This window comes from Equus caballus, unplaced genomic scaffold (genome assembly GCF_041296265.1).
Source record: "Equus caballus isolate H_3958 breed thoroughbred unplaced genomic scaffold, TB-T2T haplotype1-0000016, whole genome shotgun sequence".
Classification (NCBI taxonomy): Eukaryota; Metazoa; Chordata; class Mammalia; order Perissodactyla; family Equidae; genus Equus; species Equus caballus.
In genome coordinates, this window is record NW_027222391.1 from 5,724,722 (window position 1) to 5,727,878 (window position 3,157).

Consider the following 3,157-nt stretch of genomic DNA (forward strand, 5'->3'; position numbering starts at 1 on the left):
ATTCCTAGACTCCTACAATCTCCCCAAACTGAATCAGGAAGAAATGGAGAATCTGAATAGACCAATCACAAGTAAGGAAATAGAAACGGTAATCAAAAACCTCCCCAAAAACAAGAGTCCAGGACCAGACGGCTTCTCTGGAGAATTCTACCAAACATTCAAAGAAGACTTAATACCTATTCTCCTCAAACTGTTCCAGAAAATTGAGAAAGATGGAGAACTCCCTAACACATTCTATGAAGCCAACATCACTCTGATCCCCAAACCTGACAAGGACAACACAAAGAAGGAGAACTACAGGCCGATATCACTGATGAACATAGATGCAAAAATCCTCAACAAAATTTTGGCAAACCGATTACAGCAATACATCAAAAAGATTATACACCATGATCAAGTGGGATTTATACCAGGGACACAGGGATGGTTCAACATCCGCAAGTCAATCAACGTGATACACTACATTAACAAAATGAAAACCAAAAACCACATGATCATCTCAATAGATGCAGAGAAAGCATTCGACAAGATCCAACACCCATTTATGATAAAAACCCTCAGTAAAATGGGTATAGAAGGAAAGTACCTCAACATAATAAAGGCCATATATGATAGACCCACAGCCAACATCATACTCAATGGACAAAAGCTGAAAGCCATCCCTCTGAGGACAGGAACAAGACAAGGGTGCCCACTTTCACCACTCCTATTCAACATAGTTCTGGAGGTGCTGGCCAGAGCAATTCGGCGCACCCCTATGTTCATTGCAGCATTATTTACAATAGCCAAGACGTGGAACCAGCCTACATGCCCAGAAACTAATGATTGGATAAAGAAGATGTGGTATATATACACAATGGAATACTACTCAGCCATAAAAAAAGACGAAATTGGCCCATTCACAACAATGTGGATGGACCTCGAGGGTATTATGTTAAGCGAAATAAGTCAGTCAGAGAAAGACGAACTCTATATGACTCCACTCATAGGTGGAAATTAGTATATTGAGAAGGAGATCTGATTGGTGGTTACCAGGGAAAAGGGGGGGTGGGGGGAGGGTACGGAGGGGGAAGTGGTGTACCCACAACATGACTAACAAAAATGTACAACTGAAATCTCACAAGGTTGTAATCTATCATAACATTAATAAAAAAAAATAAATAAAATCACCTGCCGGGTATGCCACAATAACTTGGTGGACACTCCGGAATCATCTGCCGGACATGCCGGAACCAGCTCTCAGACACACCAGAACCACGTGACAGACACGCCGGAAGCACCTGCTGAGCATGCCTGAGCCAAATGCTCGACTAACAAGAAACACCTGCCAGACACGCCAAAATCACCTGCCGGGTACGCCAGAACCACGTGGCAGACACTCCGGAATCACCTGTCGGGCATGCCGAAAGCAACTCTCAGACGTGCCAGAACCATGTTCAGGACACGCCGGTACCACCTGCCGAGTATGCCGGAACCACCTGATCCACTCCCCAGAACCACCTGCTGAACACCCCAGAATCACCTGCCGGCTACGCCAGAACCACTCGGCAGACACTCCGGAACCACCTGCCGGGCATGCCGGAACCACCTCTCAGAGGTGCCAGAACCACATGCCGGACACTCCGGAGTCACCTGCCGGGCATGCCGGAACCATCTGTCACACGTGCCAGAACCATGTTCCAGACACGCCGGTACCACCTGCCGAGCTCGCCGGAACCACCTGCTGGACACGCCAAAATCAGCTGCCGGCTACGCCAGAACCATTCAGCAGACACTCCGGAATCACCTGCCGGGCTGGCTGGAACCTCATGCCGGTCACGCCAACATGACCTTTCAGCTACGCTGGAACCACTTGGCGGACACTCCGGAAACACCTGTAGGGCCCGCAGGAACCACCTCTCAGACGTGCCAGAACCATGTGCCTGAGATGCCGGAACCACAACCCGAACAGACCGAAACCACCTGCCAGACCCGCCTGAACCACCTGCCGTGCCCGCCGGAACCACCTACTCGACTCGTGGGAACCGCCTACCTGACACGCTAAAATCACCTGCCGGGTATGCCACAACCACTTGGTGGACACTCCGGAATCATCTGCCGGACATGCCAGAACCAGCTCTCAGACACACCAGAACCGCGTGCCAGACACGCCGGAAGCACCTGCTGAGCATGCCTGAGCCAAATGCTCGACCTGCAAGAAACACCTGCCAGACACGCCAAAATCACCTGCCGGGTATGCCAGAACCACGTGGCGGACACTCCGGAATCACCTGTCGGGCATGCCGGAACCAACTCTCAGACGTGCCAGAACCTCGTGCCGGTCACGCCAGAACCACCTGCCGGAAAGACCGGAAACACCTGCTGGATACGCCGCAACCACCGGCTCGACTCGCCAGAACCACCGCCGGACATGCAAAATGACCTGCCGGCTACGCCACAACCACTTGGCGAACACTCCGGAATCACCTGTCGGGCATGCCGGAACCACCTCTCAGACTTGCCAGAACCATGTTCCGGACACGCCGGTACCACCTGCCGAGTATGCCACAACCACCTGATCCACTCCCCAGAACCACCTGCTGGATACGCCAGAATCATCTGCCGGCTACTCCAGAACCACTCGGCAGACACTCCGTAACCAACTGCCGGGCATGCCGGAACCACCTCTCAGAGGTGCCAGAACCACATGCCGGACACTCCGGAATCCCCTGCCGGACATGCCGGAACCATCTCTCAGACTTGCCAGAACCATCCTCCGGAAATGCCGGAACCACCTGCTGAGCTCGGGGGAACCACCTGCTGGACACGCGAAAATCACCTGCCGGCTACGCCAGAACCACTCGGCAGACACTCGGGAATCACATGCCAGGCATTCCGGAACCACCTCTCAGAGGTGCCAGAACCAAATGCCGGAGACTCCGGTATCACTTCCCGGGCATGCCGGAACCACCTCTCAGAGGTGCCAGAACCACATGCCGGACACTCCGGAATCACCTGCCGGGCATGCCGGAACCACCTGCTGGACATGCCGGAACGAGCGGCTCGACTCGCCGGAACCACCGTCGGACATGCAAAATGACCTGCCGGCTACGCCAGAAGCACTTGGCGAACACTCCGGAATCACCTGCCGGGCATGGCGGAACCACGTGCAGGACAT